The sequence below is a fragment of the Sus scrofa genome, chromosome 11, assembly GCF_054392235.1.
Source record: "Sus scrofa isolate SSC_HxYL_T2T_F1_AM1 chromosome 11, Sscrofa_HxYL_maternal_Yorkshire_Landrace_v2.0, whole genome shotgun sequence".
In the NCBI taxonomy this organism is placed as follows: Eukaryota; Metazoa; Chordata; class Mammalia; order Artiodactyla; family Suidae; genus Sus; species Sus scrofa.
In genome coordinates, this window is record NC_139393.1 from 14,056,051 (window position 1) to 14,073,062 (window position 17,012).

General features: G+C 38.1%; 1 protein-coding gene across 25 annotated transcripts in view; it reads right to left on the minus strand.

Annotated features, from left to right (window-relative positions):
• TRPC4 (transient receptor potential cation channel subfamily C member 4) overlaps positions 1-17,012 on the minus strand; it is a 219,838-nt gene that overhangs the window by 110,419 nt on the left and 92,407 nt on the right.

Genomic DNA, 17,012 nt, shown 5'->3' on the forward strand with positions numbered 1-17,012 from the left:
GAAGTTAGAGCTTCAATGTATGAATTTCAGGGGGAAATCACAGTTTATCCCATAAAAAACATTCCACCTAATTACTGCAGGCATTGTTGATATGTCCTCCGAAAAAAATGTTAATAGGATTTTAGACCTAGATAGGATCTGTCATAACTTCATTGTATAGATGCTGAAAGTAAAACCTATATAACATGGTAAAAAATAATACATTACAATGACTCATTAATAGCACCAGAGTTAAGGTGATTACAGATTATTATTACTTTTCTAACTGAAAAAAGTGCAAATTATTTAGCAAAGTATGCAACTGTCATTACCACAAAGACCATTATACTCTATGCTAACTATTGTTGCCAACAATCCCCCCATACTTCTCTCCAAATATCTCCAAATTGTTTGCTTTTAAAGACCTTTCTTACAATTTTTGATTGCCTATTATAAAAGTAGTTCAAACCAGAGGAGTTTCAAAATATTTTGCATTTAAATTGGATGGAACATTTTATGACCTATTAGAGTAGAAATAAGCACCACTGCTAGGTGATTTCATTTGCGGCAAGTAATTAAGTCTATTAATTATGATTAGTTTAAAAAATCTTGCTGTATTTTGCTTATAATTAAATTATTCTCTAAATGTTAGCAGTGTTTTCCCATTAGTCCACATGTTGATAATTTCCAATATATTAAGTGCCTCGTTAGATTAATTAAAATTTCAATACTTCCTAGAAAGTCTATAAAAGTAGCTCTACGTTGCTTAATTATATTATTATATTTTAACTTTCAAAAGGCTTTAACATTTCCACAACATGGTATCATATTTATTTGTACACACACACACACACAAAAAATTTATTTTAAATGTAGGTAATTTGTTAGGCAACCTTGATCCATCTGAAACCCAAGAAAGTAAAAAGATCTCAAAGAAATTGGATAATGTCACAGTATTAAGGCATGAAATCTCATGCATCATATTTATAGAGGTGACCTCATGCCTTCAGAGAGTTTTGCATTTATTTTTCAATATTTCTACCTGGAGGAGTTACTGGGTTACTTACTATAAAATTGATTAAAATAACTAACTATAAAAGGGCAGCTGAATTTGGAAGTCTGATATTGAGGAGAGAGACTTTAAGAAAAGGACAGACTTCTGCTATACTTTCATATAGGCCTAAATAGCTATTAATATCAGTGTTTATTTTGTTCTTTTTTATTGCTGAGTAGTATTCCAATGTGCATATATACCACAGCTTCCTAATCCTATCGTATGTCGATGGACACTTGGGTTGTTTCCATGTCTTGGCTATTGTGAGTAGTGCTACAATAAACCTGCAGGAGCATGTGTCTTTTTTAAGGAAAGTTTTGTCCAGATATATGTCCAAGAGTGGGGTTGCTGGGTCATATGGTAGTTCTATGTATACTTTTCTAAGGTACCTCCAGACTGTTCTCCATAGTGGTTGCACCAGCTTACATTCTCACCAACAGTGCAGGAGGGTTCCCTTTTCTCCACACCCTCTCCAGCATTTGTTATTTGTGGACTTATTAATGATGGCCATTCTGAGTGGTTTGAGGTGATATCTCATGGTAGTTTTGATTTGCATTTCTCTAATAATCAGTGATGAGCATTTTTTCATGTGCTTGTTGGCCATCTGTACATCTTCCTTGGAAAAATATCTATTTAGGTCTTTTGCCCATTTTTCCATTGGGTTGTTGGCTTTTTTGCTGTTGAGTTGTATAAATTGCTTATATATTTTAGAGATTAAGCCCTTGTTGGTTGCATCATTTGAAACTATTTTCTCCCATTCTGTAAGTTATCTTTTTGTTTTCTTGTTGGTTTCCTTGGCTGTGCAAAAGCTTGTCAGTTTGATTAGGTCTCATTGGTTTATTTTTGCTTTTATTTCTATTGCTTTGGGACACTGACCTGAGAAAACATTTATTAAGGTTGATGTCAGAGAATGTTTTGCCCATATTCTCTTCCAGGAGTTTGATGGTGTCTTGTCTTATATTTAAGTCTTTCAGCCATTTTGAGTTTATTTTCGTGCATGGTGTGAGGGTGTGTTCTAGTCTCATACGGAGTGAAGTAAGTCAGAAAGAGAAAGACAAATACCATATGATATCACTTATATCTGGAATCTAATATATGGCACAAATGAATCTTTCCAAAGAAAAAAAAATCATGGACTTACAGAATAGACTTGTGGTTGTCCAGGGGGAGGGGGAGGGAGTGAGATGGACTGGGAGCTTGGGGTTAATGGACACAAACTATTGCTTTTGAAATGGATTAGCAATATGATCCTGCTGTTTAGCACTGAGAACTATGTCTAATCACTTATGACGGAGCATGATAATGGGAGAAAAAAGAATGTATACATGTATGTGTAACTGGGTCACTATGCTATACAGTAGAAAAAAATTGTATTGGGGAAAGAACAATAAAATAAATAAAGAAGTAAATAAAACTACAAAAAAAATTACCCTATTTTAAAAAAATCCTAAACTTACCACCAGACCCTAGAGTACATTAACTGAGGTTCATTCCAAAGCTCTTCAGTATAAAGAAAAGGTTAATTATGTTCTGTGAATTTTGTTTAAAAAGGAAGTAATACATACATGGTAGATTTTTTTTTTTAGCCAATGATTTTCATATAAACTGACTATACTATAAACAAAAAATTGTTGCCATTAAAATTCAACTATTTGGAATGCTATTAGTATTATTTTCATAATCTCTCTATTCTCCAGTATCCTTGGATAGAAGACTTTCATGCCATTCACTCATTGCCCTTTCTGAAATGGTTTTCTAAGATTGTCAGACACCCAGTCCAAACAATTACCACATGGAAGCTGGCTTACTCGCCTTATCTCAAACCAAAGCTGGTTATAGGTTCTGGGGTAGTGATTATTTTTCCTTAACAGAAAAGGCTGCAAAACTCAAAACTCTGCCTCTAGAGCCAAAGTTTCAGCCAGAGCTGTATCGGCAACCAGGAGCCCATGAAGAAATGATAGGACAGTAAGCAAAACCAGAAAGGAAAAAGATGACAAAGTATATAGGAAGGGCAAAAAATAAAAGGGTTCAACAATATCTTAGTTATATTTTAATTGCTATTACAGGTCCCCGGCACCTAAATTCTAATCATATGATCAATGCTATGTGAGTAATATTTACAACATTTGTTAGAACAGATAAAAGTCAAACTGCATAAGTGATAAAGATGGAAATTAATATTTTAAAAGTATTTTTATTTTATTAAAAATTAATTCCTTCATTCCTTAGTTAAAATAATTTAGTGCAAACCTATAAAACAGTTGTATTTTTGATATATTTGCTAAGATAGTATTTAAGTAGTACCTCCCCTTTTATTCCCAAGGGAGCTATCTGTTTTTCTGTTTCTCCTTGTAGGAGTTATCAGTGTAATTAACATAGGGGGCAGGCAACAAAAATTATAAACAAAGTTTTCTTCTCACCGATAATCAAGTTATTCTGCCACACAAAATCCTTTAGAAAGATTACCTACAAGGTGTATCAAAATGCCAAGGGGGAAGGTTCCCATTGTGATGCAATGGATTAAGAATCTGACTGCATCGGCTTGGATCACTGCAGGGGCGAAGGTTCAATCCCAGCCTGGTGCAGAGGGTTAAAGGACCTGGCATTGCTATAGCTGGGGTGTATGTCACAGCTATGGCTCAGGTTCAGTCCCTGGCCTGGGAACTTCCATATGCCATGAGTATGGCCATGAAAAAAAAAAAAAATGCCAAGGGGGAGGGAGCAGGGAGAGGGATGGACTGGGAGTTTGGGGTTAGGAGATGCTAACTATCACATTTAGAATGGATAAACATCAAGGTACTACTGTATGGCACAGGGAACTATATCCAGTCTCCTGGGATAAACCGTAATGGAAAAGATATATTTCAAAATATGTATGTAAAACTGAGTCATTTTGCTGTACAGGAGAAATTGGCACAACATTGTAAATCAACTCTAATAAAAAAAATGCATCAAACTTGAAGAAAAAACATTTGTTGAGCTCATATACCTCATGGCAGTGCCATTACAGAAACTGACTATAGCAAAATAAAAAACACAGACCTTGGCTTCAAGAGCTCACAATCTTAGGATGGGGAAAGATGTGTGAACAACTGATTATAACATAAACTGGTAAATGTGCATGTTCCAGACACAGAAGAATGGAGTGCAAACCCAGCCTGAGAAAGGAAACGTGGGACATTCCTGAAGCCAAATCTTAACATTTTAAACAGGGAGTAGAATCTAGCCAGAGGTAAAGGTTGTAGTTCAAGGTAATAACGTAACAAGACAACTTACAGAGGTAATGTTCACAGATCACAACATAGGAGAGTAAATAGTCACAATCTGGAATTGCTAAGCAAACAACACAAGTCAGGAAAGGCTGAGAGAAGGGTGGGCAGCAAGTCAGAGTCCAGATATGATCTATCCTGTTCAGGAAACTGGGTTTTATTCTATAGGATCTACCAAGTAAAGCATAGGGAAGCAGGTTACGGATTTTAGATAACATAATATGGCAGCATTATTTACAGAAGCCAAGGGGTGGAAACCACCCAAATGTTCATTAGTACATTAATAGAAAAACAGAATGTGGTATATACATACGGTGGAATATTATTCATTTTCAAAAAGGAATGAGATTTTGATACATGCTACAATGTGGGTAAATCTTTTTCTAAATAATTTTTATTTTTTTCCATTATAGTTGGTTTACCGTATTCTGTCAGTTTTCTCCTGTACAGCAATGTGACGCAGTCATACATAGTTCACTGTGCTACAGAGCAGGATCTCATTGCCCATCCATTCCAAATGCAACAGTTTGCATTTATCAACCCCAGATTCTCAGTCCATCCCCCTCCCCCCTTGGCAACCACAAGTCCATTCTCCAAGTCCATGATTTTCTTTTCTGTGGAAAGGTTCATTTGTGCCATATATTAGATCCAGATTTGTGATATCATATGGTATTTGTCTTTCTCTTTCTGACTTACTTCACTTAGCATGAGAGTCTCTAGTTCCAACCATGTTGTTGCAAATGGCATTATTTTGTTCCTTTTTATGGCTGAGTAGTATTCCATTGTGTATATATACCACATCTTAATCTATTCATCCATCAGTGGACATTTAGGTTGTTTCCATGTCTTGGCTATTGTGAATAGTGCTGTAATGAACATGCAGGTGCATGTGTCTTTTTCAAGGAAAGTTTTGTCTGGATATATGCCCAAGAGTGGGATTGCTGGGTCATATGGTAGTTCTATGTATAGATTTCTAAGGTATCTCCATAGTGGTTGTCCTAATTTACATTCAACATGGGTAAATCTTGAAGACACTATTCTAAGTGAAATAACCCAGATACAAAGGGACAGATATTACATGATTCCACTTATATAAAGTGTCTGGAGTAGACAGATCCATAGAGACAGAAAGTAAGATGATGGTTGCCAGGGGCTGGGGAGAGTGGGGACTGTGGAGATCAAAAAGTCTACAAATAACAAATGCTGCAGAGGGTGTGGAGAAAAGGGAACCCGCCTACACTGTTGGTGGGAATATAAACTGGTGCAGCCACTATGGAAAATAGCATGGAGTTTCCTCAAAAAACTAAAGTTACCATATGATCCAGTAATCTCATTTCTGAGCATGTATCTGGGAAATATGAAAACTCTAATTTGAAAAGATTCATGCACCCCAGTGTTCATTGCAGCACTATTTACAACAGCCAAGACATGGAAGCAACCTAAATGTGCACTGACAGAGGAGTGGATAAAAGAAGACATATATATAATGGAATAATATTCAGAGATAAAAATAATGAAATAATGCCATTTGTAGCAACATGGATGGACCTAGAGATTATCATACTAAGTGAGGTAAGCCAAAGAGAAATACCACATGAGATCACTTATATGTGGAATCTAAAAAAAAAAAATGATATAAATGAATTTATTTACAAAACAGAAATAGACTCACAGACATAGAAAACAAATTTAGGGTTACCAAAGGGGAACTGGGGGAGGAATAAATTAGGAGATTGGAATTAACAGATTCACACTAGTATATATAAAATAGATAAACAACAAGAACCTACTGAATAGCACGGGGAATTATATTCAATATCTTGTAAAAACCTATAATGGAAAAGAATCTGAAAAAGAATACCTAGGAATTCCCATCATGGCTCAATGGGAACCCAACTAGTATCCATAAGGATTCGGGTTCAATTCCTGGCCTCACTCAGTGGGTCGGTGATCTGGCATTGCCATGAGCTGTAGAGTAGGTCGCAGATATGGCTCATATCCCACGTTGCTGTGGTGTAGGCCTGCGGCTACAGCTCCGATTCCACCCCCAGCCTGGGAACTTCCATATGCCACGGGTGTGGCCCTAAAAAGAAAACAACCAAAAAAAAAAAAAAAAATAGGCAAATAGAGACAGAGATAACTGAGTTACTTTGCTGTACACCTGAAACTAACACATTATAAATCAACTATACCTCAATTTTTAAAAATGAATTAGATGGACTTTAATATTAAAAAAAAAAAGGATGAAAGGATTCTCCATCCTCCATTGTCTTTTTTGCCCCCCTGCATCTGCACATGGTGTTTCTTCCTGTCATGATTTTTTTAAACTTCTCTGCTTGGATGACTCCTGGTTTTCCACTGCATTTAGGCAGTTGTGTTTACTTTCCATCCCTCTTAATCTGGTAGTTACTTGAGGGTGTGGCTTTTGTCTTTGATTTAAGTATCACCAGCAAGTAGAACAGTAAAGGTGCTCTGAGATATGTGAGTATCGGGCCTAATAGGGAAGGTGGACAGGGAGAGGAGGAAGGAAGAAAATGAGGGAAATATCAGAAATAAAGGAGGCAGCACATAGAGTATTCATGCCGTCTAGCTACAGAGACATTTTTAGTTTATAGTCAATATTTTCTGCTTCACACACACACACACACACACACACACACACACACGGGCTTCATTTCATTATTGAAGCAAGAATCAAATTCTAGGCTCTAGAAAACTTCTGCAAGAAATTCAAACGTGGCCTAGGGCTTGCTCTCTTCTCCCTTTGCTGTCCTCTGTCTTTGGCAGAGAACAGGTCCTCTGTCAGCATTTGTGGACTTGCATTTGGGGACAGAAAGAGCATCTCTTGGCCAGAGCCCCCAAATGCCATCCACTTGGTTCCCCACATATTTACTCAATAGCAGCTGCCAACAAGCCGTCCAGCTTCCCCCCAGTATTAGAGGAGAATGTGGCCAGGAAGGAAAAGAGGTGCTGAGCTACGTGTTCCAGAGCCACCTGCGGAAAATCACTGAGCTTAGAGGATGCCATGGAGAAAAGCAACAATAGCGCCCAGCCCTGAAAACCCACGTAGTGTTTTAGAAGAAGGAAAAGCAGACTTTGCAACATGCCGGGAGCTTACAACTGGGCAGATGAAGGTAAAGAGAAAAGCATAGAGGAAAAACGTCTTTGCACTTTTCTATGGCAGCAGAGAGCTGGCCACTGAGAGCTCCTGAAAGCTGAAGGGAAAAAGGGAATGGAGTGTGATACAAAGAATACAAATAGAATCCTCCAGGACTGTTTTCCCAGTTCTGTATTCCCTAGAAGTGATGTGTAAACACACAGCTTCAGAATCACGAATCACCAAATTACAGCACAGGCATTATACACCCTAGAGACATTTACTGTATGTTTCTGTTTCCAAGAATTGGAACAAAAAGTAACTGGCCTTTATTTAGAAAAATCATGAATGTGCCTCATGTGGTGGAAGAAAAATGAGAGTGAGGATAAGTTTAATAGTTCCCTCTCATTTGCATGGTTTATAAGGAGATCTCCAGCAGGAGTTTATAGTGTATCTCAAAACCATCCACTTTTCTAGAGAACAATAATGTTTCTGTTTCATAAAGTTCTCAAAGACCACCTATTGGGTTTTTGTATTTCCCAGGAAATATGTGGGTTGGGATAAGCTGTTAAATTCATAATTTCAAAAAGTGGTAATTCTTAATTTTGTTTCCCGATGGGTGACAGAGAAAATGTAAGACTTTAAATTACGACCCTCCACAAAAGTAACCCTCCAAAGTTCAGTGTGAACTTTGTGCAAAAGAAACAAAAGAAGTGGTTCTTTATTACTGACAAACTAAATGGTGGGATCTGAATAATGGAAAAGAGCCGATCTTATTGCTGTTCTTGCTCATCAGTCGTTGTGGAGTCAGAAGTACTTGTTTTGTACAGAAGAGTAATTCATTGGAGAGCCAAGAGAAGGTGTCTAACACGCAGTGAGATTTTTCAAATATATTATAATTAACCTAATGTTTTTAGTTTATGTTTACAGCAAATGAATGCTACACTGGAAGAGGTTGCTTGTCCTAAAGACATAAAGTGCTTTTGTTAGGTGAACAGAAGTGTATATACCTCTTTGAAAATAAATTCCTTTTTTTTTGTTTTTTTATGGCCCCACCTGCAGCATATGGAAGTTTCCAGGCAAGGGGCCTACACCACAGCCACTGCAATACTGGATCCGAGCCAGATCTGTGATCTATGCTGCAACTTGCGACAATGCCGAGTCCTTAACCTACTGAGCAAGGCCAGAGATCCAACTCGCATCCTCATGGATACTATGTCAGGTTCTTAATCCACTGAGCCGCAATGGGAACTCTAAAAATAAATTCCTTAGTTGTTTCCGTTTTGTATGAATTAAAGCAGTATCAAATCCAAGCTACGTTTTATATCTAACTTGAAATTTGCTATTTTATGTTTTGGAAGATATAAATGTACCACATGCCAATCAGTGCAGTTTGAAAGGATGAAGGTATACAACATCGTAGACATGTACAATTTCGCATTTAATTGTGGAAGAAATAAAAACAGTCACTTTCAGATATAAATTAGGAAAAAGTGGTTTCATGTCATTAATTAGCTCTAAGGAAACTCATGGGGATTGAATTCCAAGCTCTAAAAACCTAGTGTTAAATTAAATGCCTAATGACCTGTCATAGTTCTGTCAGCCAGGCTGACAAGCCCTGAACAGGCATTTGCTTCATCCATGATACAGGGGCAGGCGCTGAAATGTTTGGTGCCCGGGAGGGAGCTGGGCTGCGGCATTAGCGAGCCTTGAGCCGTGTTGCCTTTTCCTAGCAACAGCAGGTGTCTGCACGCACAGGGGGACAGAGAGCCAGGGCCCAGAAAGCAGTCGAGGAGCATGCTCTCGAGTATGCTTTTCCAGAAGAGGAAAATAAGCTCAAGAAATGCAGTTTTTCATCCCTTTTACAAGTTTCTTAATTATTTACATCATTTCATGTAGCCTCATGTATTAAAACCCTACCATATGCCCAGCATTTCCGATGAGCCCTGCTGTGATAACAGTTCCTGATTGTGATGGGTAGCATGTAGCAGTCAGGTTTAAAGTATAATCAATGCCTAAAATATAGTTTATAATGCAAGGCAGAAGGACAACTTGGAACCCAAGAGTGTGGTTCATAGTCTAAGTTACTTTGAAAGCATATAATGGAAGAATTAGAGCATGGACCACCCTAGGGTCAGAGATAAAATTTATACATTATACAGTCTTGATAAGAATGTATGTTTTCAAAGAATTAGTTTAGCATACTGATTATATGAATAGACTATAAGAAGGACAAACCTATTTTTGATATTCAAAAGTGCAGTGCATCCCAGGAAACCTAGGTAAATATTCATTACAAATATTAAAACATTGAATAATGAAGCCAACCCTTTTCTGCTGACAAGTATACAACAGAATGGTGTACATCATTTTGCTGCATCCATTTAGCCTTTTATACTGAGGGTCTATGAGAGAATAAACAAAAACAATGATAATAACAGTAACAACTAAATATAATAGATAGCTACTCTTTGATGGACAAATATGTCAGGGAGTATGCCAGGCTCTGGATCTGCATTATTATGCTTCATCTTAACAACTGACCTAGGAAGTAGGCAGGATTTTCCTATTTTAAAGGTGAAAGGACAAAAAACTCAAAGGATAATTTGTCCAACATCACATACCTGGCTAGGAGCAGAAAAAAAGAATTATATCCATTTCATAGGCTTCATGTGTTCCATGCAATATTTTATTTCAACCACACAGAGATGAGTGACTTGATACCAACAAAAAGACGTCTTTCCCATAGTTCTGAGATGGCCAGACGTTTACCTGGACGGTATGTCTACGGTTTGCATACTCAGGTGGAAAGTTTTTATTTCTCTACCACATGACAGGGGACTGTTAAGGTACGACCTCTTCCCCTCCATGTTTTCACTTCCTTGGGTCTACTTCCCCTTTTAAAATAGGATTTTTTCCCCCTACCAAACTCCTGGGTCTAACATTGCAGAGAGAGGGAATAAAAAACGAAAGCTCCAAGGATCCTGTTACCAAGTAGAGAGTATGGGTCTGGGCAACCATAACGAGATACAGAAATGGCAGGGGGGGCGGCGGTGTGAGGGGGAGATGGGAAGAACACGAGAGAACCTCTGTGCTGTGCCACACGCGCAAGGACTTGCTGGAGGTAGGTTTCTGCGAGACAGTTATTTCTAAAAGCTGCCCCAGTGGTTCTGCTGATCGGTCATGTTTGACAATCACTGTCTTCTCTACTTGAAAAAGTCAAGGGACTCTGAAGACGTTTTAATTCATGAGTTAAGCCTTGACAGATCATTTCAAGTAGTACTCACTCCACCTTGACTGCATGTTAGAATCATCGGGGTGGTTAAAAGTAAATGCCACCACACTTCCAGCAGTTTTGGTGTATCTGTCCTGTGTTCTGTCCCGAGGGCTGGACAGAAGCAGCAGAGTAGTGCGGAAAAAAACCTCCCACAAGATTCTGCTATGATCCAAGAGAAACGTATTACAATAGGTGAGCAGAGAGAAACAGGGGAGAGGTCTTTCTGTGTCAAGAGACTCTTGGGTATAAAGGCCCAACGGAGAAAAATAGTACAACTGTATGACGAGAGTTTCCACTTGACTAAAACATAAACTCTGAATGGTGATGGTACAAGATGAAGCGGACAATTTAGGCAGAACCCATATCAAGTGCACTGTGATGTCTGGACCTCACACGAGTGAGAGATGGACAAGGCAATGCTTTGCAGAGAGCACACGTGCTTAGGCTTATTACCACCAAACCTAAGGGTCCTCTAAAATAATGGACTCTCCGTGCTATACCTGCCAATCTCCGCCCTAGATGTACTTTTCCTAAAAATGCAAAAACAAAACAAGAACATTTAGTAGTGCTGTGGGCAATGGATTGGAGGCGGTAAGCAAATGGCCAGGTCCTCAGTTGGAGAAACAAAACGTGAAAACAAATAAGAAGCAAAACCAGCGCTTGCAATAAAGCAGTGTTGTTGCCATAGCAAGAGAAAGTGCTAACTGAGTTAGGAAGAGGTTAAGGGAAGGCTTCCCAGAGAAAGTGGTGTTTAAGAAGAGATCTGAAAAACACGAATGTTTTCAAAACAGTTCAAACAGAGAAGAGAGGAAAAAAAGAAACGCAGTAAATAATAATACATTGAATTCAAGTAACTCATTATGTGTTAATTAAATAAAGCAAACCACAGTAAAGGCATTAGCGTATTAACTTGTATGGATGACTCTCAAAGTTACCTCAGCAGAAAAATCTCAGGTATGGATGGGAACCCCCTATCAGTGCCTTTTCTCATTTTTCTCCCAGATGTACTTTCTTTTCTATTTCTCCCTAACAGTTATTTGATGTTCATGAGACAGTATCTTCATGGTATGAGATATTTGTTTCCTTCCAAATCATCCATACTCTGATGGAATTTACCAGACATGGAAAGTACTCAAGGTTTGTTTTAGATGTCTCATATTTAAAGGAGAGTGGGAAAAAAAAGAAGAAAACGAAAGATCAACAGACAACTAACGGTTAACCAGTGTCTGCTCTTGCCCCTGTGTACCAAAGGCAAAGCTCTTGCATGGCTGCTGACCCACCACCAGAATCCACCGTCTCTAAGGAGAAAGCCACTCACTGCACACCAACATACCCCATGTCCTGATGAAGAGCTAGGAAGCAACGCTGTTACTGATTTTGCTGTGATTTTTTTTTTCTTCTTGTGATTTTTTCTTCTTGGGGGAGATGCACAATGGTACATCTTTGAGGGTTGGCAGTTGCAAAATAAAAGACATAGACATATAGATGCTTTCTTTCCCTCAACCACTACCAGAGACACAAAACGGCATCTGACTATGGATCTCCAGACAGAGCCTCCTGTGTAGATTTCAGGTAGCTATAGGACATGAGTGGTATTTTTCATTTGTTTTTAACGTGAAATTTGTACAGTAGCAAGTTTGAATTAATGCTGTCATGTATTGCTTCTTTTCAAATGAAATTTGAATTAGAAAAATGCTGGCATAAGAACCATTATCAATAGAGAGTTTATAAAATAACAAAACAACGCCTATGAAATACAGATAAACTCAGCCCTACTCAGTTCTAAGAAAACACATTTCCTTTGCTTCTGTCCATTCAAGATTTCAGGACTCCCCCACTGCCCAGCACTTTTCTGAGGCCTCCCCCTTTCTCTCTCCTCCTCTCCAAGCCAGGGAACCCCCTAGTTGCATAGGAGAGACTCCCCTGTCTCTGAATTTTACCCCTTAGATATTCCTCCTGACAGTAGGTTTGTTTCTTGATTCCACATCAAGGAGTTTTGAATACATCAAACAACATAAAAGAGAGCTTCAAAGAGCTGCGATTCTGGAATGTTTGGAATCAAGACAATTCATCCCGCTGTTGAAGGCATCTGATTGACATGCATCTCTTCACATGTCTCTCACTGCTCTGAGATGGGATCAACGAATAGGAGTACAGGGCTGTCCAAGTGTTGAGTTTTCGCCTTCCTCTTCATCAGCTCCCTTAATTTCTAAGACAGAACCAGATTAGAATCAAAGCCTCAAGTTAAAGTTGCAAAGCTGTTAACATGCCTTCATGAAAGGGAAAAGTAAACTGAAAAGAACATATGCTGTTGACTATGGAGAGATTATTTTTTTCACTTCAATTTGAAGAGCTATATAGAGATTGAATTGCAGTCTTTTCACACAAAATAATGTATTTCATTGCTGTCCATTATTATTCAACATCTAGGCTCCCCTGCTTTTGGACTAGTTATTTCACAATTTTGTCAACCATGTGTAACTGAAACAAGGTAAGGTCTTTGCTATAAAAATGCTTAAGAAATGCCTCAAGCTCTTCATCCACATTCAGTGAGCTTCCAAATATTAGGCAAGAGGGAAGGCAGCATGAAAGTAATTTTAACTCCCATAAATTCTGCAACTGCAAAAACTATGCCAGGGGCCAAGGGACAAGTTCCTTGTCTAAGACGTATCTTCAATCATGCCTCATCTTTACCTAAAGCACAGGAAGAGAATCAGTTCTCAGGGCATGGGTGCTTTTGTTGTTTTTTTCCTGCTTCCTTTGACACTATTCATTCTGATGAGTAACTGCAGGATGGGTGCTGGCTTCTGTCCTTGATCAAGGGAACTTTCTCTGTTCTCTGTTGATCAGGTTTATGACAGGCTTAGCAGGATGGATATCTAGGTGGAGGCATGGTGGCCTGATGGTTACAGTAACATTTCTGTATTTAAGGTGCAAATTTATATCTAAGCTCCAACACTTTTTTTTTTGGGTCTTTTTAGAGCCGCATTAGCGGCATATGGAGGTTCCCAGGCTAGGTGTCTAATTGGAACTACAGCCACTGGCCTATACCACAGCCACAGCAACATAGGATCCGAGCTGCATCTGCAACCTACACCACAGCTCAGGGCAATGCTAGATCCTTAACCTACTGAGTGCGGCCAGGGATTGAACCTGTGTCCTTACGGATGCTAGTCAGATTATTTTCTGCTGAGCCACAATGGGAACTCCTCAAGCCCCAACATTTACCAGTATAAGGATGCAGATTAATTTTTTCCCATGTGATTCCTCACGGGGAAAAAGAAAGTCCATATTTCATAGGATTGTTTGGAGGTTTAAGTACATTAAACCGTGTCAACAACTTACCCCAGTTCCTCACACATATCGATTCAAATTGCTGACAACTAGACCAGTATATGATCAACACAACTATAACATCATTAGCCCACTGTTAACAGAAACAATAAAATCTTTCTTTCTGTGCCTGAAACAATATTTATGATATGCAGTTAACGCAGGCCTTTCTTTTTGGAGGATATTAGAAAGGTACCAGAACAAATCTGTAATCAAGTCTTGGCAACAGGAATTGGTTTAATATCTGAAATCACAGGAAGGTTGCTATTAGTTGATGAACCTAAACACTGCAAATTGATCAGGAAAAGAAACATGAAGGGAACCTTTCAGATATACAAGATTCTGCAGCTTAATTCAAGTGCATTCATAGTGAGCATGCTGAGATCAATTCATATTGAGCATCTTTTCTCTATCAAGTACTGAGGTCTGACTAGTGAACAAGACAGATGCACTCCTGGCATTCGCAGCCTAGAGAAGCAATGTGAAATGGAGCAATACGATGCGATCTAGAATGTGTATGGTGAGGGCATTTATCCCAGGGACTGTATGGAAGGGAGGCTGCATCACAGAGTCTCCCTAGGAGAATGGAGACCCAAGATGAGCTTTAAAAAGTGAGTAGGACTCAGTCCTGTGAAAATGAATAGGAAGGCATTCCAAAAACATAAGAGACGGACCAAAGACAAACCTCCACCATGTTGAGACTGAAACAAGGAACACCTGGGGTTACAAAGATATGAGGCAAGACATTTATGCTAAAGCAATTTCATTTAAGACACAGATTTTACTAGAAAATCAAACATTTTGAAATCAGGAATTTAGGAATATTTTTCATAAACCACAACCTACAATCTCCAAGACTTTATATGAAAGTAAAATCAATGTTACTTTGCTTTGGAAGAATTATCAACCCAAGGGAAATATGCTCTTTGATACTGAATGAAAGGTACTCCAGAATAACTCCGTCAGAATTTTGTTTTGATTTTTCTTTCCTCCATTGTGCTCTCAGAAGATTAAAAGAGAAAATGCAAATGTAGTGGGGTTTTTTGGCTGCACCTGAGGCATACAGAGGTTCCCAGGCTAAGGGTCGTCTACTCTGAGCTACGGCTGCTGGCCTACACCACAGCCACAGCAATGCCAGATCTATAACTCACTGAGCGAGACCAGGGATCAAACCCAAAACCTCACGGTTCCTAGTCAGATCTGTTTGCGCAGCGCAATGACAGGAACTCCTAATGTATCTTCTAAAAGATATTACTAGTTCTCACTTTTTTTCATTACATTTTATATGTGTTTTGCTACATTGTTTGGTTCTATCACCCTCCACTTCCACAACTTCGTATGAGCAAAAAGTATAGGCATCTTGAAAGAAGTGTTAGAAATTATCAAACACATTCTATAGCTTTGCTTCTGACATATCTAAGGACTCAATTTGTGGCTTCTGATTCAATATGCTTTGAAGTTGGAGTTCACTTTGTATATTCCTAAAATATACAAAAGAACCTAAGCAAAGAAAGAAATGCTCAGTAGGAATGAACATTTTTAGTGGTTCAGGGACAAAACAGACAACAATGTATATTTAATGTCTGATGAGTTCTACTGCATGCAATTACTTTTAATTTTCATAATTAGCATTTCAAATCTTAAATCAAATGAGATTTGTCATAAAATTATTCTATCTGCCTATTACAATTATTTTGGTCCCTTTAAAAAAAAGCCAGACCCTGAATTTTAAACACAAGAACTTAAAAAAAATGAGTTGATAGTGTTGACATGGCTGAAACTAGTATATATGATTTTAGAATGAGAGGGAATGCCCAAAAGTTGCTGTTTCCTTCATTGTTAAGCAAAAGGATCATTTCAATTAGTTTCAGACTTCCATGACAATTGGTCAAAAAACTACAAGAAAAAACGTCAAGGATGGGACCTTAAGTACCTGGTAAGCAAATTCAAAGTATCCAACCTTAAGTACTTAGTAAGTAGCAATAGTTAAAGCAGCCAGTGCTAATGTGGGATAATTAGGGCCAAGTTAAGAAAAAAAAGAATACAATTTTTATTTAGAAATTTCTTTTTCTCTTTTTCATCTTATATTACATATATAGTTTCTTCCAACTTGTTCTAGAATAATCACTATCATTCACCAGTGAACAGAAAACCGTATTTCTGGATGTAGACGTAAACAGATTTTTGAGAACTTACTCAAAATCAAAGACTGATGGAAACAAAAAAACAATTATGCTATATGATAAATGTAATAGTTCTGAATTGCCTTTAATATTCAAATCCATGTAAATCTAATGAAAAAATGTATTACTCTTCTCCAATTAACTTCTTTAACTTCTCATTCCTGACAAATCAAGAAACTAAGCCAGCCAGGAGAGAAGTTTTAGTACTTTCATCTGCTGTTGGACTAAAGGCTTTCCTTTACTAATAACTTCTAATAATGTATTTTATTCGTCTCAGACCTTCTAATTTACTAAGAGCCTTCACATGCGTCCATCCACTCATTTTACACTTCCTAAAAATCTGAGGAAAATATTTTATGTGTACAAAGCAATACGTATATAATCACATATTATAAAGTACTTCAAGCAGATGAGAAAATACAAGTTCAATGAGATCTTGTGTGACCCTCCAAAGTAACAAGATTTGTAAATGGCAGAACCAGAACTCTTAGTGCCGAGATTCTAAAATTCATGTGTTTTACCATTACAGCCCAGAAAAGGTGTACATTTTAACATAGATGCCAAACCCCATCAATTGTTAAACCACTCACTGCCACTCTTCCGTGTGTTTCCTAATCGGCAATCTGGCAAACAATGAATATTATTCACTTAAAGTTAAATAGAAAATGCTTTCATTGGGGTTAATAGATGCAAACTATAGCCTCTGGAATGGTTAAGCAATGGGATCCTGCTTATAAGCACTGGGAACCACGTCTGGTCACTTGTGGTGGAGCATGATGTGAGAAAAATGAATGTATGCATGTATGTGTGACTGTGCCGC